Source organism: Malaya genurostris, chromosome 3, assembly GCF_030247185.1.
Source record: "Malaya genurostris strain Urasoe2022 chromosome 3, Malgen_1.1, whole genome shotgun sequence".
Classification (NCBI taxonomy): Eukaryota; Metazoa; Arthropoda; class Insecta; order Diptera; family Culicidae; genus Malaya; species Malaya genurostris.
In genome coordinates, this window is record NC_080572.1 from 230,717,569 (window position 1) to 230,743,048 (window position 25,480).

At 37.8% G+C, this 25,480-nt stretch overlaps 1 protein-coding gene and 1 pseudogene across 20 annotated transcripts in view; one reads left to right on the forward strand and one right to left on the reverse strand.

Annotated features, from left to right (window-relative positions):
- Nucleotides 1-25,480, reverse strand: part of LOC131438815 (glucose transporter type 1) — a 611,808-nt gene that overhangs the window by 280,290 nt on the left and 306,038 nt on the right. The window lies entirely within an intron of this gene.
- The window catches only part of LOC131434230 (uncharacterized), a 53,207-nt pseudogene continuing 36,800 nt past the window's right edge, over nucleotides 9,074-25,480 (forward strand).

A 25,480-nucleotide genomic window follows, 5' to 3' on the forward strand; every position in this document is an offset into this window, starting at 1 on the left:
TTCCGCCGTTTTTTTCCAAAGTTAACAGCTTCATGGCGAAAAAGTGCTTACAGATGTCTTATTCAAAGTATTGTCCGTCGCTAGCGACAACTTTCTCCCATCTTTCCGGCAATTTTCGGATCCCGGCTCGAAAAAAGGAGTCCTCTTTTGACGCTATCCATGAAGCAATCCATGAAGCAATCCATTTTTCCAACTCTTCGAAGGATTGAAAATGTTGATCTGCCAGGCCGTGTGCCATCGAACGAAATAGGTGGAAGTCAGAAGGGGCGACATCTGGGGAATTCGGCGGGTGGGGCAAGACTTCCCATTTCAGTGTTTCCAGGTACTTTTTGACCACTTTTGCGACGTGAGGCCGAGCATTGTCGTGTTGAGGAATGACTTTCTCATGTCGCTCTTGATATTGTGGCCGCTTATCTTTTAGCGCGCGACTAAGGCGCATCAGTTGCGTTCGATAGCGATCTCCTGTGATGGTTTCACCCGGTTTTAAGAGCTCGTAGTAAATCACCCCGAGGTGATCCCACCAAAATACAAATCAACACCTTAGCGCCGTGAATATTCGGTTTTGCCTTCGACGAAGTAGCATGCCCGGGCTTTCTCCATGATTTTCTGCGTTTAGGATTATCGTATCGAACCTTCGGTTACGATTCGATGTAAAAACCCCTTACGATTTTGTCTTTGTAGCAGTTGCTCACATACAAATAGACGGCGCTCGATGTCCCTCGGTTTCAACTCGTACGGCACCCAGTTTCCTTCTTTCTGAATCATACCCAGGGCCTTGAGACGTTTTGAAATGGCTTGCTGACTCACTCCCAACGATTCGGCAAGCTCTTCTTGGGTTTAGCACGAATCTTCATCAAGTAATGCTTCTAGTTGTTCATCTTTGAAGGGTTTTTCTCTTCCACCATCATGTTTGTCTTCGAGATCGAAATCACCATTTTTAAAACGTTGAAACCACTCCCGACACGTTATTTTACTCAGAGCAGCATCACCGTAAGTTTCTGAGAGCATTCGATGCGCTTCAGCTGCATTTTTTTCGAATTGTAACAGAAAAGTAAACTTCCCGCAAATGGCGAGAATTGGGCACATAAACAGACATTTTCAAGCGTGAATAATACGAAAACAAGAACAACTATCACTGAAACGGCGATGACAATTCGTTGGGCACTGTACACACTCACTTCAACAGCCTCAGCCGGTACAGCCACCTATCGGAAAACGACGGAAGCAAAGTTGTACACCTGATAGTAGCTGAGGACCAGGTCTGGAAAATATGGGGGATGGTGTACCAATTCGTATCGCAAATCATTCAATTTCACCGTTGCTTTCAAGCATGAATGCACTGATGCGACTTTTTCCGGAGCTCTAAAAGGCTCAACAGAAATATACTATTCACGTCTTTTCTGTGAGAAGCCGGGGACTATTTTATTCTATGTAGTAAAGTTTTGATATATTGATTTCCATTTTTTCAAAACATGTTATATTTGGAAGACGTGCTATGCTCAAACTGTGATTTAATGCTTGGTGTAAAAAATCAATGATTTCCCAAGCAATTTACGAATGTGGAATGCTCCACAGTTCATTTGCGACGAGAGGTTCGATGGCAGCGAATGTTCACGTTCGGGAATGCTTGCAACTTCCCATGGTCCGAAAGCATCCCTGTACAGTTCTGTTTTGGACGGATTTGGCCTCAGTGCATTACGCAAAAATCTCGGTAGCTTGGTACAATACCAACGGAGTCGAATTCAAGATGAATCCTTCAAGCTTTTCCCAGACCAGACCTATTCAAACATTCTGTGCCCAGACAAGGCATATGTCAAGGCACGGGATTCCATGATAAATTTTGAAAACGACAATTTGGGTTGAGATAATCCTAATAAAAAAAAAAAGTTTTAAGAAAAAATCATTATCACACCACTAGGTGTGGATTAAGGGGTTACATCACCGTAGGAAAAAAAGAGAAGGACTTTTTTGGGGAATTATTTTTAGATCCAAAAAATGGAGTAATCCGAATTTTGTTCAAAGCACATTTTAATATGTTTATTTAAGTACAAAAAAAATCAGTTTTAAAAATTGAAAAACAAAATGGCGGCTTGGCGGCATTTTCGCAAAAGTGCTGCATTTTGACGGCCGGAAACATAAGTTAAGTAAATCTTGATCAATTGATTCAAAAATTTAACAGAATATACTCGATAGTTATCTAGAAGCAGTGAAAAATTAAAACACGAAATTGGTTTTGATCCATTGTTCTGAAAAAAAAAACAAAAGTAGCGTCACTCTTAGCACACTAATTCACAGACTAATGAATAGAATATCATGAAATTTTCACAGCTGTCTTTTACAGATTAGTATTAACTGAATAAAGGTGACTGCAATAATATTAGCGCCATCTATGTGTTAGTCCCGGGACTTTTCGGCCCATTTGTTACCATGTCTGGCGTCGTTGCTTTACCAAACTAAAGAACAAACCTTAGAAATGGCTAATGGAATGTACACAGAAAAAAACTATGAATATTACAGGTGCCAGAATTCTACAAACGATACAATTCACAACTACTTTATTTTTCAAATGACGCAATATTCCACTCGCACAGAATTTTACACGCTCCGAATGTAATTTGCACTCGGCTAGCAAGTGCCGCTGTATGGATTTATATGTATCAATTTTTCAATGAACAGATATGAGCACTGTGGTTCGGTCGAGTAACCGATGTGTTTGTGATCTAATGTTTCTCGGTTCAAGTCACGCTGCTGCTAACGATTTTTTGTTTTTTATTTCGTTCGTATTCAAGCCATGTAATTTTCAAATCACAAAATTTTACATGTTTTTGAATAGACATTTGTGTGAAATACGACGCTCCATTTATGTGCATCTTATAAGATGTAAAATCACAAGATTTTTTCGAACTGTGTAAGTTGAGACGGGCCTCAACACACAACCTTCTTCATTTCGAGGAAAATATTTTGTCAACTGAACTCATCCGGATTTTATGAAACGCAACGCAATAAAATTGTACTTCAAATAAATTTCAACCTCGAACTTGTGATTTGACTCCGCACACAAATACTTATGGTGTAGGATCACTTCTCAAAAGGCTAAATGGCATCTAGTTTTAGAGCTTTCCACTTGGTGAGCAGTAGAAACAATGCTACATTAAAACTGAGCAATCGACTAAAACAGTCGGAAAACCACTGTTTTGGAGATTTTGTTCTGGGCGTTCTGGGATATTTTCTGACGAATATCGAGCAACCTGAGAACATTTATCATAGTGGTCATCAAAAGGTAACATAACTAAGTGCTCACAAGTTCCTATCTCATGCCTCCCCGTATGTCTATGGTGACATTTTGTCCATTGAACGGCGTCGACTGGGTGCTATCGCTTTCTGCGGTAACAGCAGAATGATAGGGTGCAAATTGGGTTGAACGTAATAATTCATTTGAAACGCGAAATTATTATTGAAAATCCTTCAACTAGGTCAAGTATTTCACCTTGACGTCCTACTGAAGTGTATTTAAACCCTTAATGTGACTTTAAATTGTTAATAAAATTTAGCATTTTGCATATCATCTTTAAATAATTTGACGTTAAGAATAACATCGTGTATAAATAATAATTATATTTTAATTATTAGCGTTTTTTGCAGGAGCGTCTATAGAAAAAATATCCAGAAGTGTGCACTATCTTACTCTGTTCCAAGGGTGTAATTGGCTGGTTCAGAAGACTGAAGGTTTCAAAGCTTTCGGTACAATAAGAAATTAAACATTGAATGCAAGAATAGAGAATAGAAAATGTTAATTGTTCATACAAAACTGAAAAGCATAAACTAAGTACGTGTCAATTGAAAGGGATCGAAAATCTTTCTCTAAGAGCAAATTCAGCAGTTGGAAGGTTTATATGGGAGATCCAAAATGGAACTAAAACTAGAACAATCGTATCTCCAGCAAATCGTTTTAGTTTTATTTATTCGAACAGTTCTACTGTCAAATTTAACTGGTCAACTGGTATAAGCTGCCGTTTCATTTTTTTTTTGTATTTTTGGAACACGAGCAAAACGCTGTTGGGGCTGCCAGTTTTTCTTGTTATAATTCCCAATTAGCAAACATAGTTCTTGTAATGTTCTTCTCAACTATTCCCACAACGATTGTGTGATTAGGAAAGCGCACTTTGCTTGTATGATGTGCCACAAGTTTCTTATTCGATACGTTCCACAGCAGTATTATTTGTTAAAGACTGTCCCAGAAAGCATGGACGCAACCAAAAACCACTGCCATTTCGCAATGGTTCAGAATTTAGCAATTTTTATGGCTGCGTCCTGTCGATTACACTCTTCTCTAACCACTTGTGCAGTTGTTTATTCGTTTTCATTAGTTTGTTTCGAAATGCGTGGACTTTCAGCAGAACAACGTCGAAAAATTGCGTGCAAATGGTGCACAGAACGCGGACTGTCACTGAGAAAGATAGCAAAAATGGAAGGAGTAAGTGAAAAAGCCGTGCGAAATGTAATTAGGAAGTTCGGTGAGTATAACACCTTTGAGGATAAACCGAAAACGGATCGAAGAAAAGGTCCTGCTAACCCTCAGTTGAATAAACGTATACGTTCGAGCAAAAGAAGGAGGTTTCAGTTCGGGATTTGGCCAAAAAGTGGGCACTTCGAAGTCAAATGTTCTTCGTGCTAAAGAACGTTTGAATCTTCGAACCTATAAGAAGCAGAAACAACCAAAACGTAGTCCGAAACAAGAAGCATCGATTAGGCCGAGTGGTCGAAAGCTGTACAATACGATTCTTGCTGGAAATTTGAGCTGCATAATCATGGACGACGAAATCTACGTGAAACTCGATTACAAATCCTTGCCGGGACCACAATATTATACGGTGCGAGAAGGGCAAGTGTTAAACCAGTCCGAGACATCGATTGAAGTCGAAAAATTTGGTAAGAAAGCTATGATCTGGCAAGCAATTTGTAGCTGCCGTAAGATTACGAAACCCTGCATCACCACTGCTTCAATGAACAGCGAAATATACATCAAGGAATGTTTACAAAAACGACTTCTACCCATTATTCGAAGCCACAAGGATCCTGTTGTCTTCTGGCAAGATCTTGTTTCTTGCCACTACTCCAAATCAACGCTAGAATGGTATACTACCAAAAATGTCACTTTCGTCCCAAAAGACATGAATCCACCAAATTGCCCACAACTTCGACCAATTGAGGAATTTTGGGCATTAACGAAGGTACATCTTAGGAAACATGTCTTTGCAGCCGACAAAGATTGGAAAAAAGTGTCAAAACATGTCGCCAAGAAGTCTGTACGGAATTTAATAAGAAACGTCCGCAAGAAGGTGCGTCAGCTGGTCTACAATGGCTAAGTAGCAAATGTTGGGAATAATATTCTGTTGTTGTAGTCTAATATTATCAGTATATCGAATAAAATTTGAATATCTAAAACTTGTGAATTATTTACAGCGAAATCAAAGTGCGTCCATACTTTCTGGGACAGTCTTTAAGAGAGAGCTGGATACGAAACTGTTCAAATTAACATATTGTACAGTCAGTTGATAAAACCGATCTGGAACATAATACATTCAGGTTTTTGAGTTGCTTTCACATTTGTTACAAAAACACATGAAACCACTTGTCTAACATATCCAACAAAAATAGCCGTTCTGTAGCAATTGTTTAACATGCCAATTTTAACAAGTTCTAATTGCTACTTGGGTTTCCAGATTTAAATTTTAAAACTGACAAAAATTATGCATCTAGAACTGGAACACTCCGGAACATGCCCTAATGTTTGAATCCATTTGATGCAAACATTTAATTTAGGCGGGGCTGGTCGATGGAACGATGAACAGTCGGAACACGATCTGCTCTGTATACGAAATGGGTCATCGGAATTCGATTGAGTCAACACCTCCCTGAGTCCTGGACTAAAGTGATTTGCATGTTTTTCCTGTAAACCGCTGCAGACAAAGGGGCTTGGGATAGGTTGAACACACATACACACTTACACACTTGAGAACATGTCCATCACTTTAACCATCAAAAACACGCAAATTCGCAAAAAAAGATAATCAGCTGTCGAAACATCCTACCCACATTCTATCGAGATATGCCCTGCTAAAAAATAAATAGACTGCCCAGATTGTACATGGACCAAACTCTACCTAAATACAGAAAAATTCATCCGTTTCATCATCCCACTAAAACACTTCATAATCACTCATTTTAAATTGATCGTTTCTGTCACTCGACGGGAAGTAAAAAGCATTCCACTCCACCCTCAGTGAATGTTCAATTTTCTTATCAATTTTCCCCCTCCCCTCTTCAACCGACAGATCCGGCACTGTTGTATTATAGTTCGCTAAGCTTTTGCCATTAGTCTGAAATCTCGAAGCAAAGACATCAAGTGCAGGAGCATTAAGAAAACTGCTCTGACTGACTTTGGCTGTCTGGCGAGCAACAAACAAACAATAACAGCACCGGTGCGGAAGTGGAAAAAAAAGCGTAAGTGGATGGAAGACATCTCACCGACCCCCGACACAGGCAGCTCCTCTTTGCCGGGAAAACCACAGCCGGACGGTATCGAACTGCGGAAGAGAGGAAAAATCCATCAAAAGCAGCATAAATACTTACTTTTCGGTCTTGGAACGTAAGAAAAGCAACAGAAAAAAATATATAAACCGGAAGATAATAGTAATCTCGCGGGAAGTGTTCGGGAGGAACATCCGTCGAAGTGTCCGCGGCATTGGCGAGTGTGGTGGCATTGGCGGATAGAGAAAGAAAGAAAAAAAACTGTTTCCACTTCCCGGTAGATGACTGACTGCTGGGACCGGCTACAATGGTAAATGGTCGCAGTGAGAAACTAGTGAACAAACATTTTCAAATGGGAAAACGTGAGTGCTTCAGGCAAGGCGAAGGCAAGGACGAAGGAATCGCGAAAGCAAGTTGTTTGCATGCCGACACCGGTCCCCAGTAAAAATTCCACTATAATAATCACAACAATAACAGTAACGATAATAACAGGGATGGTGGTGTTGATAAATAGTTTCCACGCAGAAATTTGCTTTTTGTTTGCATTTTCTTTCTGTACATTTCTATCAGGGAAAATTCTTTTGTTCAAAATTGCACTACCGATCGAATCTTTCGAAACAGGTACGCGGTGTTTTTTTGCTGTATTTGCCATGGGATTTATCGTTGTGTAAATGTATAGTATTATATGTAATTTTTCGAGATCTAATGACTATTTCTTGAGTTTTACGGTGTAATGTACAATTAATAATTTATTTGTACGGTTTACCTTGAGATTAAAATTAAAATTTAAGAAAAAATTTCATTTTCGTTACAATAAATCATGTAACATGTTTTGCACTAACTTTCACCGCTATGCGAGAAGAAGACGAAAAGTGAAGTTTGAAGAAAATTTATCACTGGTGAAAATTAATGAATATGTAATACATAAACTTTGAATTAGATAAACTTCTATCAGCAGCTCATCGGTCAATAAGGCCCCGATCCGACAGACAGATGGCTTCACTAATTCAAAATGCCTCTAGTATTCAACAGAAACATCCTTCAGATGCCATCGATCAAAATTTCAAGACATTCGTATCATTAGTGTGTTGGTTATTGTGCTTTCAATGACGCTACTTTTGGAAAATTAGAAACAATGAAGAAAAAGCTGCTCCAATTGACTCAGTATTGTAAGTAGGTTTATGAATAAAATGTGTGTGCTCGATTGGCCCGGTGGATACGTGCTTCCTTACAATGCCATCACTCTCACGTACATACGACATAAAATATGCAACTGATGATCAAATTACAACACAGTTTAAATTGGCAATGATATACACGGAAACAAAATCGTTTCCAAATTCATGAACAAAAAATCATGATTAAGAAAATATATTACTTTATGATATCATGATCATTGTTCATGATATCATGATTTAAAAGGTGAATTTCATGAAAAATAAGGAGAGCGATCATGCGCAACTTTCATGATTGTTACAAGCGTTACAAATTCTTGTCAAATCATGTTCAAATTATTTCCACGCTAAGCAGATTACCATATTCATTTTATTCGTTGGTTATTCCAGCGCTCAGTACATTGAAATTAACATTAGATATCGTTCTGTTGCGTAACATCCACGTATCTATTGTTCTTTTTCTGTATTTATAACGCAATTCGTTTTTACATCAAAAACCAGGTAAGTAACATTCGCTTCTTGCATCGGTAATTGGAAGAGCTTATGTCAGCAGCTAACAAACAAGAAAAAAACCTGTTTTAATCCACCTAGAGGTGTAATGATGCCTTTCTCATATCGGTCATACTATCATATATAATACTGCGATTCTTGAAAGAATAACCGAAATCGGTTTGTTTGACCGTCTACTGATAAAAACTATCAATTGGAAAAGATTTGAGGTCGATTTAGAGAATTTTTAAGGTTTTTCCCCATTTTCAGTGATGGTATACAATTTTTAACCCACTTTACCCTATATTTCCGGATCCGGAAGTCGGGTCCGCATGAAATTCTGGAATTACGTATGGGACCACAGAAAAGTTAGTGCACTTATTTTCACTATTTTTTGCACACTTTACCCCATAATTCCGTAACCGGAAGTCGAATCCAAATAAAATTCAGCAATTTTGTATGGGACCACAGGACCTTTCATTTGAATCTAAGTTTGGGAAAATCGGTCGCGCCATCTATGAGAAAAGTTAGAACACATTTTTTCTTATTTTTGCACATTTTACCCCATAACTCCCGAACCGGAAGTCGGATCCAAATAATATTCAGGAATTTTGTATGGGACTTCAAGACCTTTCCTTTGAACCTAATTTTGTGAAAATCGGTTTCATCAGCCATCTCTGAGAAAAGTTAGTGCACTTATTTTCACTATTTTTTGCACATTTTTCCCCATAATTCCGGAACCGGAAGTCGGATCCAAATAATATTCAGGAATTTTGTATGGGACTTCAAGACCTTTCCTTTGAACCTAATTTTGTGAAAATCGGTTTCATCAGCCATCTCTGAGAAAAGTTAGTGCAAAAAAACGTTACATACACACACACACACATGCACACACACATACCACACACACAGACATTTTGCGTACTCGAAGAACTGAGTCGAATGGTATATGACACTCGGCCCTCCGGGCCTTGGTTCAAAAGTCGGTTTTCACAGTGATTGCATAACCTTTCTATATGAGAAAGGCAAAACATTCTCGAACGTGTATATAGGATTAGAAAACTTTTCAAGTAATTTCTTTTCAATTTAAGCGAATTTACAAACCTTACTTCAAAGCTATCAGAAGCTAATCAATTCTGCAGAAGATATAAACGGCAATTTGGTGCAGGGCAAATTTTGGAAGCAAAAAATAGAAAGAAGACAAAATGAAATATGCATTCCTTATTTCATTTTCTCTGACTCGTTTGAAATTAACAATCCATTGGGTTTGAAAGCTGGGAAGCAAGCGCTAGTTGGATTTTATTTGAATTTTCCTAGCTTACCAAGACATATTCATGCAAAAATTGAGAATATGTTTCTGATACAATTCGTATATTCAGCTGATGACAAGTCCCATTCAAATGAAGAAGTACTGCATACGTTGACACAAGATATCTCCCATCTCGGAAAAACTCCTCTGAAATTGCCCATGAAAGGTGAATATGTCCAAATATTTTTTATATTTGGAGGGTGGAGAGGAGACAACCTGGGATCAAATAGCATTTTAGATTATAGTAGATCATTCAATGCAAATAATCCATGTAGAATTTGCTTCATGAAACTTGATAGTATGAAGAAATGTGCAGAGGACGATCCTGAACTTTATCGCTCTGAGAACTCTTATAAAAAGCACTTGAAAATGGTAACTTTTCAGAGACAGGAATTCGAACGAATTCAGTCTTCAACCGCATTCCGAACTTTCATATAACTGACATGAAAATAGTTGATTGCATGCATGATTTTTATGAAAGATTTGCTCATGATAGCTTTGCAAGCTGCATACTAAGTTTTATTTCGAAAGGATATTTTTCATTATATATACTAAATCAAAGGATCTAATTGTACGACTATGATATTAACGAGCGGAGAAGTATTCCTCCAGAAATTAAACAAGAGCACTTAGAGGCCTCTAGATTCAAAATGTCTGCAGGGCAGATGAAATGTTTTGTGGACAATATCGCATTGATGATAGGAGATCTAGTGCCAGATGGAGATGAATGGGATTTTCTGGTGTATGTATGTAAAATTGGTTCAGATATAATGAAACCAACATTTTCATCAGAAGAAATCAAGAAACTAAAATGTATAATAAAGCGCGTACTAAATCAATACCAAACGTTATTCGGGAAACATTTAAAGCCCAAAGCACATTTCCTTACCCATTATCCCCTGGCAATAGAATGGACGGGCCCAACACGATTGACTTCCATATCTACCCCCGAGATGAAACATAAATATTTTAAGAAAATAGCCAATACCACATCATCGCGAAAAAATGTCGCTCTTACTCTAGCAATAAAAGATGGGTTTTAATTGGCATATACAATTCTCACAAACAAACACAATTTTGGCATGCAGCAACTGGAGTAAAGGAACAGGACTTTACATCAAATTGAGTTGTATACCCATTCCTCATGAACTGATTGTTGCAGATCTTAGTTCGATTGTCCAAGTACTCAATTATGTAATGCTTGGAAAAACTAAAATTACACCAGGATGTATATTGACTTATAAGGCTCAATACTATACTTTTAAGGAAATACGCTAAATTATTAAAACCAGTGAAGTGGTTATATTTGTATGATATCAGTCGAAATTATTCATGGTCTTCGTTAGAGAAAAACGTAACGCTTATATAGCGTTACCGGCGAAACAATCATGATTTCATGAATATTATTCATGGTGTACATTCATAACATGAAAATACAGTATTTTACTGAAATCGTGACTGATTTAGCTCATCACCACTAGAAGTACCTCATATTCTCATCAATATTACTGTACTTTAAAAAAAACCCTTCTTAATCCACCTAGTGGTGTGATAATGCCTTTCTCTTCTTTCATAACAGTCTCATGAAAATATATTTCATACTTTTATTATTTTGACACCAATTGATTCAGATTGATTAGAGTAGTTCACAAAAGCATTCTTCAGTGTATATGTCACACAGTCGGCATCATTTTTCTAACCTAATGCTTGACATTTGTGTTGCCTATTTGTATGAGAAAAGTGATGCTAATCTAGAAAAACCCTTCTTAGTCCACTTAGTGGAATTTTCATAAATCTTTAAAAATCCACGGGGGAGGGAGGGGACATGAACATAGCATGAGGACTTTTTTCAAGGTACTTAAACTTTTGAACAAGAGCGCTTTACGAAATTAGAGGTGATCTCAAAATATTGGCACTCTTCTATACATTAGAGCGGTAAAAAACAACGTGTTTTGTCGGTTACGTCACTTATACCATTATATCTCCGGAACCAAAAGTCACAGTCGAACTTGATCAATGGCCTAATAATAGTTGAGCGGTAAAAATATCTTCGAAAAGTGCACACACATACACACACACACAGACATTTTCCGATCTCGACGAACTGAGTCGAATGGTATATAACACTAATTCGCTCAAACTTTCGAAAAATTTTCCGAGGCCCGGAGGGCCGAATGTCATATACCAATCGATTCAGCTCGACGAACTGAGCAAATGTGTGTGTGTGTGTGTGTGTGTGTGTGTGTGTGTGTGTGTGTGTGTGTGTGTGTGTGTGTATGTGTGTGTGTGTGTCTGTATGTGTGTTGTCAACTAAGAGGTCGAGATCTCAGAGATGGCTGGACCGATTTTGATCAAACTAGTCGCAAATGAAAGGTCTCCCCGTCACCCAGAACGCTATTGAATGGTTTTGAGATCGGATGTTTACTTTTTGAGTTATACGAAGTTTTATGTCAAAATTTTCAGTTTTTTGACAGTATCTGTCACATTTGACCTTGAAAACAGAATATGTTTCCAGACTTAGATTTCGCTCGGTAATACCTATCCAACAAGCCATAGATTGTTAAAATCCGTCCATTTTTAACGGAGATATCGATATTTTTGTGTAAGCCTTATTCCAGTAGAAGGAATTTTGAGCGCTGTATGAAAAAGCAATGCTTGGGAGCAACATGAAACACGATTTTTTATACTGTTACATATAATTGTTTCTAAGTACCAAAAGACTGTGTACAGCATCCTTTTTTATGACAATTTGCCTCGGATCAATTTTAGCACGGTTCATTTTTGGCAACGTAATCTTTCGAATATGGCATATGTAAACCAGATGATACCAGCATTATCGAGTTGGAAGTAATTCCATAATTATATTGATTTAAACTATTTACAGCAATAAATGCTGGAAGAACATAACTCCCATATACCATTCGACTCAGTTCGTCGAGATCAGCAAATGCGTGTGTGACAAATAATTTCACTAAATTTTCTCGGAGATGGCTAAACCGTTTTCTACAAACTCAGATTCATATAAAAAGTAGTATACTCCCAAACACGGTTCCTGAATTACGTTTGGATCCGATCTCTGATTGCGGAACAAGGGATGATATGTGAACCGAAATTAAAATAATGCAATTCATTTTTCTCGTAGATGACTGAACCGATCTAAGGTTCAAATGAAATCTAAGAATCATCTATGATTCAAATGAGAGGTCTTAAAATCCTATAAAACATCTTACGTTTTAGTCAGATCCGACTTCTGGTTTAGGAGATACGGGATGATTAGTATAAAAATGTCCATTTCACATAAATTAATCTGGTTTATCGGGTTTGCACATTTGGATAGTCGATTACCAAATAAATTTATTTCAGTTTAAGCGGTATTCGTTCTTGGATTCGGAATGTACCCCCAAATTTTAATTCGCAGTACAATTTCTCAAAGATGTCTACACACTCCTCAGGTGAATTCAACTGATTTCGACTACACCGATTTTAGAATTCCGGTTCCAGTATCGAATCGTTTCTCAAAGCTCAATCATTTTCTTAAAAAGGCCAAATCGAACTTAAAAAAACTTAATTTAAGGACTTAAGATCCCATACAAAATTGGTGAGTTTTATCCGGTTCTGGAATTACAGATGATGAGTTTTTAAAATTCATACCGATATATAAGATGTAATTTGTTTGACGCATTAATTTATGGCCATTTTGGGTTATGCTAGTTCCTGAATACCAGCTCTGGAAGTACCATAAATAATGACGAAAAACTCTAAAGTGGAAAATACTTCGATATCTCATGGAATGTTCAATCGATTGTCACACGTTAAGATTGAAATCCAATACGATTTTCAGTTTCGACATTACAGGGTAATGAGTGATTAAAATCTCAATTTGCCGTTTAAAAGGACGATAATTAAAATAATGAGAACTAAAACACCTAAGAATATCCATGCAAAAAACATATGCGGATTGATAAAAAAAAAGGTATCATCTCACTGCTAGGTGGATTAATCACGTTTTTTCAGTGTAGGACGCGAATATTCAGCCTTTTTTAAAAGACAGTCTGGATCAATTTCGAAAAGTATTGAAAGTGACTTTTTGAGACAACAAATTGAGTTGTTGCGAAATTAGTTGTATTTATAGAGAAGAGTTTTCATAACATAATCATAATTTTTAATTATAATTTGTATCCCTAACACCCTCCCTTATAAACGCTCCTGAATCCCGCTTAAATATATAGGAGATAATGAACATTATGACAAAAGGCATCATTAAACCACTAGGTAGAATAAAATAGGAGGTTTTATATTTATTAGGAGGTGGTTTCAGCATAATAGGTGAGATGATCTCACACGCAGTTTCATTCCTGACCCCATCACATTTCGCCAGAATACAACATGAACACAATTAATACAATACAAACCGACAAGAATCACCAACCAAGGACCCTTCCGAAGGAATGCCAAGGACACCAGAATGTAATATTGAACCAACCGAACCGTATTAAATAAAGCAACGTTCTTCGGCGGACTCCTTCCCTCACCATCACACTGTGATCTAATTTCGCATTCCCGTGAGAATGGCGGCAGAACATGGCAGTGGGTGGTATGTTTTGTCCATTTCTTGGCGACAGCTCACAGTTTACTTCAGCCGGTATGGCCGGAATCCGTTGACGTTTCTAATTTATGGCTGATCAATGTAGACACCGAACAAAGACATCCCGAGCGCCGGTCGAACATGTGAGTCGGATGAGTGGGACGGTGATTGCCAGAAGAACGAAAATATATCTTATTTTAATCAGCTTTGTGCCATTCTTCCTTCGGGAGAAATTACAGGCGACGAAAGTGAGAACGACGACGACGACGACGACGACGGAAAGGCTTGGCTGCAAAAGAGAAAAAATCGAAGAAGAATCGATCGGCTGAGAGAGAGAGGGAAGAAGTAGTCATCCGATGTGGTGTCGGACAAGATTGAGAATGAATTTAACAATGCTGCTGACAGTCCATTTAGTGAATCGAGCGGAAGAAATATGGCTCAATTAGACAAGAAGCTTGCCTGTTACTGATTGGGGTTTCTCGGCGGAGCTCGGAGAAAAAATATGCAACGGAAACGGTTTTTCCTGATCATCGTGCAAACACATTTACTGGCGAATATTCGATTGGAAGATGCAGTCGTGCACAATCGGTGGAACGCGCTTCCTACTCGGTCGTTGCGATCAAACTCATCGTCCCCGTATAGGAACACGTGTGCATTTTGCTTTCCTTTCAGTATTCCTGATTGTTGATTTTTCAATCTTTGATAATGCTATAGTAATTTCCTTGTGCGTCAGTTTTGCAAATTAGGTGTGCTGCCATCTCTGGAAGGAGAAGGCTTTTCCTTCGAGTGCCCCGTGAATCACCGTTTCCCGGAGGCCTACCATTAATCAGACAGAATATCACAAACGATGTATCAAAAGACGGCGTTCCTCCAACTTCACATCCGGCAGAGAACGGTCTTATGATCTATGCCTTATGATTTCATCAGTCTGTGATGTTGCGAACACACAAAAGCATTCCTGGTTGATAGTTGCTGGTTTTACTTTGCACTTTCCAGGCAGTTCGAACACACACACGCTCACATACAAAACGTCGTTCACATTCATATGTCTACATATGTGAGAATAGAGCAGCAACCATTATCCATTATACACGTTACACTTCACTGAATCTTGGGCTCTTCCGCCCACGTAGGCCTGTTAGACAATTGGTATTGCCTTCACCCATCGGGCACAGGAACGCTGTTACGAAGGGTTTCCGTTTGAAGTAGACTGGTGGCTCCCCCCCCAGCAGGGCAGGATCGGTTAACGAGCAGAGTACCGGGGCGCGGTACCCGCTGCCAAGGCCTCGGTCCCTTGTGTTGGTTGTGTACCGACAGAGGATTGCTACACTTCCGAAAGGGCCGCCACCGTAACATACTAATTGGAATAGAAAGGTATGGTTTTGGCAGGCTCCTGATTGGGCTATCGTTACGCGTCACATGCAGCAAACAAATTTGTTCGCCTTTTTATTGCTCCCCCCCACCCCCTTCTGGTACGGGGGTGAATGTGACCTAACGACATCGATAAGTGTGTGTTTTGCGCTGATTTAGACCTTTCACTCTGGATTTTCCAACACAACCTTCGCAACACTGTACGTCGTTTTGTTCTTGTGTCGGAACTGAATGTAAATTGTTTTCAATGCAAATAATGTATAAATTTACATGACAGAATCAAAGAAACTCAACCGCGAGATGATCGTACTTGAAATTTCCAGGTATTCGTCACAATTCGAATAGGAAACTTGAAAACGAAGTGTTACTAATTCGCATTTTTCACCACCGGGAAATTAAAATTTCATCGTAATCGGGAATCTAAAAAATTATTTTTTTTTGCAACTTTGTCGAAGAAACTGAAAACTAGTCGAATCTGAAACTGCTTTTAACAAGGGAAATGTGAGATTGAGGTCAAAAATAATCATGTATGTATGTATGTATGTATGTATGTATGTGTGAAGCCACCAGTTCAGTTCAAGGCATTTCCAGTGTATGCGGGTAGACTTACAGTAGATCCGAATTTGATTATCAGCTAGCTTTCATATAACTGCTGTTAAGAAAGCCAAAATGGGTTTTAAGGCCCTGCGCCTTCCAGTAAGAACATCCGGCCATATAATAAAGAATTTCGCTGTACCAGCTTAAACCCGCCTGATGGTTTGTTTGTTAGAAGGGTGCATCTTACTCATTTCAGACCTTCAGGGAGAAACACAAAGCTTCCCCCGCGTGACTCAGGTTGGTAATCCACTCCATCATCCAGTCATTCACTTGTAAGATACCCTGATGCACTCTCTGCCCCTCCTCGTTGTCGATATACTTGAGCATAATACAGCATATTATAATATAATATAAAATAATATAATATAATATGATATAATGCAATGCAGTATAATTTTTTCCGTGTGATTTTTTCCTGTTCCCAAAGTTGAAGAGACCCATAAAAGGACAGCGTTTTTCATCGATTGAAGAGATAAAGGCAGAATCGCTGAGAGTGCTACAGAGCATTACAAAAAGTGACTATCAGGGGTGTTTCGAAGACTGGAAAAAACGCTGGCATAAGTGTATTATATCTAGGGGGGATTACTTTGAAGGGGACCATATAGATGTAGACGAATAAATAAATATGTTTTTAGAAAAATGAGAATTCCGGGTACTTTTTGAACAGACCTCGTATGCAATAATATGCTATGATACAATGTATAACAGTTGATGTCGCAGTGTAAGTTATGCTCTTCTTTCGTCGCAGTACTGCAGGAAATATACTATTTCTTTTTTAATAATAATGATAATTATAATAATAGTAATAATTAATGATAATAATATTAATAATAAAAACAATAATAATAATAATAATAATAATAATAATAATAATAATAATAATAATAATAATAATAATATATAACAATATATAACAAATAATGCAACAAACAACAGAACCACATGTTGCGATATACTACGATAAATTTTGCACTTTAGGATGGGCTTCAAACTACAAGCCATTTCGCACCCTCGCAGATGGCGATAGCACCCAGTCGACGCCGTTCTATTGACCAAATGTCATCATAGACGCTCGGGGAATCATGAGATAGGAACTTGTGAGGGCTTAGTTATCTCACCATTTGACGACCAGATTGCGGTCAAAAATGATCATCATCGCAAATCATTAGTAAATTTTGAGAAAATTGAAAATCTTAAATATTATATTATATATACAGAATTTGAGCTAGAAATTAGAAACAGAAACGAAAAAAAATTGAGAAATATCCTATTGCTGATCCTGTAGATTACACCGTGGGATAGAGGTTTTGAGAGTTACGTGATGGTAAAAACTCCACTACCGATAAAGCACGCAGCAGCATGCCCTACGAAGCAGAACAGATGCAAAACCAGATAAAATGCAAGATTAAATTGGGGTAAATTGAATGACAATAATAATAATAATAATACATAAAATAGTAGTTTAGTTTTTGAAGCTGGATGGACATTTTTTTTATTCCGATTATAGAGGTTTTAACCTCGTCATTCACCTCTTCGGGCTAGAAAAACTTTCTGAACCAATGTGCGGGGTTGGGAATCGAACTCAGGCAGGTTGCGCGAAAGGCATCGACTTACCCATCACGCTATACACTGAAACCTCCATTTACGAGCTAAACGGGGGTTCGTAAAAGGAGGTAGTTCGTCAAAAAAGTTTACGTTATTTGGAATTTACTTCGTAAAAAAAGTTTTGGATAATGAATGTGGAAACCCCCAATCACATGGCCATTTTCGGAACGGATGTGATAAGTGGGTGCAAGAAAATGATGTTTGGGTCGGTTCAAAATCCATTCGGTTTATCGATATTCCATAAAACCCTTACAATGTGGGTATTTCCGAACCGGAATTGATGAGTAGTTGACGGAAAACGATGTTTGAAACAATGTTGCTCGAATATCAAAAATACAACGAATGTCTATGATCATCGCTCGCTTTCCTTCGCCTTTGTTCGATAATCGTTCTGGTATTCGGACTTGTCCGTATATTCGGGCGCGAACGAAGCCGACGCTGCTTCGTTACTTGCACGAATATCTATTCCTTGCAGTTGTTATTCGCATTGGACATACCCCCGAATGACTTAACGCGAATATCGAACGAATATTCATACAGCGATCATCGCCAAACCTAATTCGCGATGATCGTTCGTGCTGTCTTTGAAACATGCAAATTAAGATGTTTCCCCCCGCACTATTACCATAGTCTTATGTGTATGTGATGAACCATATTCCAGCATTCTCCCATTACTGCTAGCGAACGAGATATGATGATTTTATTAGATGAAAAATGCTTCGCGAAGAATGGAAATCAACGATCTTCGCCGTGACGCTATTCGAACCAATTCGAAGAATAAAATAAATGAACGAATGACAAACGAATGTATAAAATGAACATGCACGATGTATACCAGCAGCGAAGAATGGATTAGTATATTCGGGTTCTCTACGATTATTGCTTATTCCTTTTGCACCCTTCTCTCTTTCGAGCAGTGAATAGTTCAACGTTGTTCGAGACTGGCATATTCGAAGGCAGTATAATCACAGCAAGGATGCGTGAATGAATTAGTTACACGAAGAATATTTGCAACATTGGTTTGAAATGGTTTGTAAATCCAATATGGCGACATCCGGTTTGTCGATATTCCTTAAAACCCTTACAATGTGGGTATTTTCGGAACGGGATTGATGAGAAGTTGACGGTAAACGATGTTTGAAGTGTTTTGGAAATCCAAGATGGCGACTTCCGGTTTATCAATATTCCTAAAAACCCTTACAATGTGGGTATTTTCGGAACGGGATTGATGAGTAGATGACGGAAGACGATGTTTGATGTGGATTGGAAATCCAAGATGGCGACTTCCGGTTTGTCAATATTCCTAAAAACCCTTATAATGTGGGTATTTTTGAACCGGAATTGATGAGTAGTTGACAGAAAACGATGTTTGAAGTAGTTCGGAAATCCAAGATGGCGACTTCCGGTTTGTCAATATTCCTAAAAACCCTTATAATGTGGGTATTTTTGAACCGGAATTGATGAGTAGTTGACAGAAAACGATGTTTGAAGTAGTTCGGAAATCCAAGATGGCGACTTCCGGTTTGTCGATATTCCTTAAAAACCTTTACAATGTGGGTATTTTCAGAACGGGATTGATGATTAGATGACGGAAAACGATGTTTGAAGTGGTTAGTTACAGTTTTAAATTTCGACATTCTAAAAATTAATATTGAGTCGAAAAGGTTCCTTTATCAGGAAGAAGAGATTGCCATACTGAAGAGGTGTACATTGTTTCATCCTATTCGGAGAAAGTCGATCCTGACAGTTTATCTGCCATTTATTTCTGGAATTGCTAATAAATGTTAGAAATTTTGTGTCATGTGGTTGTCTAACTGACTCTTACCACTTGAGCCATATAATATCCCTTTTTCTCAATGGCTTACAAAATTACAAATCATATTCCGACGGGCCAGTTGACATGAGATTTTGACAAGTTAAAATAAAAACAAATGTGTCGTGATGAGAGTAACAGTACTTTTTTCGACTTTATCACGTACACTAAAACAACTGAAACTATAAGTGTAACACTGAAAATAAAAAAAAAATTGGAGAACACGGCCATTGATTTGAAACCAAATTTTAATGTTTGGGGTTGTTTTCAAATATTAGATTGAGACTTCCAGTTGTCCAATAAAATATTGAAAGCATACAATATAACTATATATATTATATATTATAGCTGTTCAGACGTCTACTTGTTATGGTCATTTCGAAAATATAGTACAATATTAAAACAATGATGATTAGCAGGAAACACCTTTGTCAGAAGCATAACTTAATGATCGTCGAAGAATACCGATACAACTGAACTCATAATTTCTATTTTTGAAGCGCTACTCATCAAACCCGTCCCGAAAATACCCATATTGCAAATGGTTTTAAGCACTATCAAAGAACCGGAAGATGCCATCATCAATCCCGTTCCGAAAATACCCATATTGTAAGGGTTTTTTAAACAAGTCGCCATCTTGGATTTCCGAACCACTGCAAACATAGTTTTCCGTCATCTACTCATCAATCCTGTTCCGAAAATACCCATATTGTAAGGGTTTTTAAGCAATATCGACAAACCGGAAGTCGCCATCTTGGATTTCCGAACCACTTCAAACATCGTTTTCCGTCATCTACGTTGCATACGATAATTTTTTTAAATTGAGGGTTACTAATCATATGCGTTATTTTAAGAAAATTATGTATGTTAAAAACCGTTATAAGGGTTAGATTCTTGTGGTAAACGAGATAAGATGCATTACTTTTAAGGAAGTTAGAGGAGTTACGATGTGTTATATATGTCGCTCTTTTGTAAGTCATAAGTGTTACGAAGTTGCGGAAGCAAATGATGTCTTCGTGGTAATAACCAAATCATGTATATAATAGGGCTGAAAAGTCACCACTTGTGGCTGAACACCCAATTTAAATCTTAATAAAACTTCCTTCATTTAGAATTGGAACAAACTTTTGCTCATTTTGGGGCGCTCCTGGTGGACGGATTTGGAAGTTCTTGACACCCACGTGTCGGGAATTTTGTCAGCTTCACGTATGATTTTTGACATTCCGCAAATAGATTGTACTTTGTAAACAATCAACATAGAAGCCGAAAGAAGGAAAAAAAATTGTGCACAGTTATTTGGAAAATCCATTGTGGTCTGCATCTAGGCTAGCTAAACAGCTGAAATTGCCCAGAAAAACCGTATGGCGCGTTATCAAACGGTATAAGGAAACATTGACGACGATTCGGAAGCCTCAAGAGAATCGTCGGAATGGAACTGTCGACCGGAAACTGTCGGACCGTGATTTCGGTGCTGCCCATAGTACCGTGAGGAGAACTCGACTCCGGGAAGAAATCAAGTCGTATCGAGCTAGCAAACAACCAAATCGGACCATAAAACAGAATAGTGTGGTCGAAATTCGTGCTCGGAAACTATATGACCAGGTGCTGACCAAGTTCGACGGGCGTCTTCTGATGGACGATGAAACCTATGTCAAGGCTGACTTCGGGCAAATCCCAGGTCCAAAATTTCACTTGGCAACGGCTCGGGGGATGTTCCAGCCAAATTTAAATTTCTTTTTGCCGACAAATTTGCAAGAAAATTTATGATTTGGCCGGGCATTTGCAGCTGCGGCAAAAAACGAAAGTTTTCGTTACAAATAAGACAATGACATCGGAACTATACCAAAAAGAGTGTCTCCCAAAACGAATTTTGCCGTTTATTCGATCCCACGAACATCCCGTAATGTTTTGGCCAGATTTGGCAAGCTGTCATTACAGCAAAGTCGTTCAAGAATGGTATGCAGAGAAAGGGGTTCAGTTTGTTCCGAAAAACCTTAACCCACCCAACTGCCCCAGTTCCGCCCTATTGAAAAATACTGGGCAATCATGAAGAGGAGACTCAAAGTAAAGGGAAAGATTGTCAAAGACATCAATCAGATGACGACCTGGTGGAATAAGATAGCTAAAACGATGGACGAAGAAGGTGTGCGCCGTTTAATTAGCCGTGTTACAGGAAAAATTAGAGAATTCCTTCGAAACCTTGACGAATAGTTTTATCCGTATTTTTATTGAAAGTATGAAGAAAACGCTACATTTGTTTAAAAAAGATCTTGAATTCGATAATAAATAACTGAAATACAGGCAATTGTCTTTGTTCCAATTCTATCTGAAGCAAGCTTTAATTTAATTTCAACTCATATTCCAATAAATAGTTATTAAAAAAAATGTTGCGAAGCTTACATACGTTACGTTTTTGTTAGTTCTAGGCATTACGAAGCGTTACATACGTTACTTTTCAGAAAATTATTAACGTAACGAAGCGTTACTTTTTTGTAAGTTATAGCGTTACGTTACTTGTTGTGAGTCATAGGCGTTACGAAGCGTCACATGCGTTACTTTTTAGTAAGTTAAAGGCGTTACGAAGCGTTACAAGCGTTACTCGTTTGTAAGTTACAAGCGTTACATGCGTTACTGTTTGTAAGCTACAGGCGGTACGAAACGTGACATGTGTTACTATTTAGTGAGATGTAGGCGTTACGTGCGTTACTCTTTTTTTAAATTACAGGCGTTAAGAAGCGTTACCTGCGTTACCTTTTAATAAGTTATAGGCGTAAGTAAGTCAAAGACGTTACGAAGCGTTACAAGCGTTACTCGTTGGTAAGTGTTATGAAGCGTTACTTTTTGTGAGTTTCAGGCGTTCCGAAACATGATATGTGTTACTCTGGATGAGTTCTTGGCGTTACGAAGCGTTGCATGCGCTACTTTTTAGTAAGTTATAGGTGCTACGGAGCGCTACGAAGCATACTTCTCTGTAAGTTAAAGGTGTTCGAAGCGTTACATGCATTACTCGTTTGTAAGTTACAAGTGTTACATGTGTTACTTTTTATAAGTTGTGGGTGTCACGAAGCGTTACTTTTTTGTGTGCTATAGGCGTTACGAAGCGTTACATGCGTGACTTTTTATGAGTTATAGACGTTACGAAGCGTTACTCATTCGTAAGTTACAGGTGTTATGATGCGTTACCTTTTGTAAGTTACAGTCGTTACGAAGCGTTATTTTTTGTTAGTTTCAGGCGTTACGAAACGTCACATATGTTACTCTATATAAGTTTTTACGAAGCGTTATATTCGTTACTTTAAATTAGTTTTAGACGTTACGAAGCGTTACATGCGTTACTCTTTTGTAAGTTATAGATGTTACAAATTGTTACATGTGTAACTTTTGTTGCATGTTTTATGTGTTACGAAACGTTACATGCGTTACATTTTTTTAAAGGTACAAGTGTTACGAGGCGTTACATTCGTTAGTCTTTTGTAAGTTAAAAAGATGTATAGGTGTTAAGTTATAGGTGTCGAAAAAGCGTTACAAGAGTTTTGTCATACCAACTTTAACATATTGAAGAGTGACTCATTTGCAAAATCTACTGGAAATGTCGACATTATGAAATGATTAGAAATAATCCTACAACGACATGGAATACAATGATCACGACTAGCACGATGGCATATCTTATCGAAACGAAAACTTGCTTATAATTTTGAAGTAAAATGAGCATGAATATTATTCAAGTGCATCAATTGTTCTATTCTACCCATAAAGGAATCATTGGTTCTTGTCTTGATGTAAAAGTGTTCAGTAAATTGAAATGTTATTTCACATTCAGGAGCAGAAACGAAACTCTTCGAAAATATATAAAAGATCGATGTTGAGTGAGGATAAATAGAGCAATCCTTCAATCTAATACTTCACACAGGATAGTGACAAAAACCATTAGCTTTCGATATGCAGTATAGAATTTTTCGGAATTTGCCGTAATAATTGAAAGAGAAAGTAAACAAAGAAAAAAAAGTCTTTTTCACTTTTCACCTATTCTAATGTTCATCGAGTAATGTTTTCTTCTGTATGCATTTTAGTAATCGCATAGAGTGTAATCAGGATTGTCGATTTTACCAACATCCAGCTGCTAAACAAAGTCCTTCTTAACTTGAGCTGAACAGATATGGTCACGTGGCACCGTTAGAAAGTCGTTAGAATCATCACCGAGCGAGATAACGAAAATCGTTTGATATTCTGACATTGATATTGGGGCAGCGTTCTCACTTCTGATCGGTGTTGGCTCAATCATCACCTAGTGAAATATCGCCGCTGAGTATGAGGAAAATCTCATTGCTTTCAATATCACTACAGCGATCATTTAGGGGTTAGCCAAATTTTGTGCTAGAGTACAGAAGCGTTTTTATTATTTTTACGTTTCGTCTTTGACTCATCAGTGCAGAGCAGTTCAAATTGAACTGCTTAGTGCTAAACTTACGTCTGCTTAGCGGTTCAAATTGAACTGCCGAGTTTAGCACTAAGCAGTTCAATTTGAACTGCTCTGCACTTATGAGTCAAAGACGAAACGTAAAAATAATAAAAACGATTATGTGACCTAGCACAAAATTTGGCTAACCCCTAATCGACCAAACCTGTATCGGCCAGAAATAGTCGAAAACACGTTTTCGTTCGGCACGTCAGAAAAGACATTGCACTTCGTTGCAAAACAAAAAGTGTTCTGTAAGTAACAGAAACTTTACGTCTGCTTAGCGGTTCAAATTGAACTGCCGAGTTTAGCACTAAGCATTTCAATTTGAACTGTTCTGCACTGATAAAAATAATAACTACAGCGATGTTTTTGAAATTCACACATGATTTTCACTAACAGACGATTATATTCAACTGTTGGAAGTCCAATACGCAATAGCATTATGCAATGCAAATACAGCGAACAAACAATACATTCTGAATATTGATCATAGCAGCAGTGCAGGGTTTTGCGCAGCATTTGAACCAGCACTCTGCTGAGAAACCATGTTACTGTGGAAAGCATTCTTCTGCAAAATCAAAACCATTAGGAAGAATAGCTAACAAAAAATTGTCATTACTAACTAAATATTCATTCAGTACCTCTTACTTCCCCGCAATTTATCGATAAGAATATCTTTTGCACGATCGAGGAATTAAATTTTTTTCTGTTAATAATGATCGATATTTAGCATATTGTAAGCGCGATTTGTTAATGATTTTTATAATTGATTTTAATCACAGCATGACTTAGTTTGAAATTAATTTTCGATGCATCACCCACTATATTGTAAATCACCATTTTTAATGAAAACCGTTGCATCACTATCACCATAGTGATATTGAGCGAGATGAGATTTTGACCATACTCTCTTTGTGTGATCATCATCATCGTTAATTTCGCGGATAGTGATAATCAATGAATAAAATCGGGCAAAATTTTGTTAAGCGATGATATTTTAAAATTTGGTATTTTCGCAACACTGTTCAGAAATTATGTATAAATAATGAAATCGCTTGGTGCCAATTTGATTCATTTAATGTATAAGAACGATCTACCTATTTGGAATCATTTCATCTTGAATTAAAACCAAATGCCGGGCGGTTACGGAATAAATTTTTTTTTTTTTGTTTCGATTATAGAGGTTTTTAACCTTAAGGTCATTCGCCTCTTCGGACCAGAAAAACTTTCTGACCCTATGTGCGGGGTTGGGAATCGAACCCAGGCGGGCTGCGTGAAAGGCATCGACTTACCCATCACACTATACCCGTCCCCCGGAATAAATTCATAATATTCTATCACAGACTTAAAAACAAATGTCTAAAGATTTCTGGAACAAAATTCAACCAATCCAACCTTCCGCTTGAATTGAGAACTTTCCAACAATGTAAGATAATTGTTCTAATTGTCATCTCGTTTGGAGAGGCTTCCTTTTTTTTGTTATAAAATTTTTATTCTGGCCTTTTTGCGTAAAAGCTATACGTGGCCGATTGGCTTACATTTT